The sequence below is a fragment of the Alligator sinensis genome, unplaced genomic scaffold (assembly GCF_000455745.1).
Source record: "Alligator sinensis unplaced genomic scaffold, ASM45574v1 scaffold206_1, whole genome shotgun sequence".
In the NCBI taxonomy this organism is placed as follows: Eukaryota; Metazoa; Chordata; order Crocodylia; family Alligatoridae; genus Alligator; species Alligator sinensis.
In genome coordinates this window covers 356,009-356,319 of record NW_005843055.1, presented here as the reverse complement: position 1 = coordinate 356,319, position 311 = coordinate 356,009, and positions in this window count along the sequence as shown.

The following is a 311-nucleotide window of genomic DNA, read 5'->3' as shown; positions in this document are numbered from 1 at the left end:
CCTCCCCCCAACGGAGCCCTGGGGATAGCCCCCAGGATCAGTGCCCCCCACCCACGGGCACGGGAGGAGCAGCACCAGGGCTAGGACCCCCCCCACCAGTGGGATCAGCACCGGGGCCAGCGCCCGCCGCGCACGGGACACGGGTGGGAGCAGCAGCAGGACCTCGTCTGCCCCCGAGAAGCGCGAGGGATGACCCTTAGGACCAGTGCCCCCAACCCACAGGACATGGGGCGGGAGCAGCACCAGGGCTAGGATCCCCACCACCCGTGGGATCAGTGTTAGGGCCCGCATCCCCGACCCGTGGGACACGG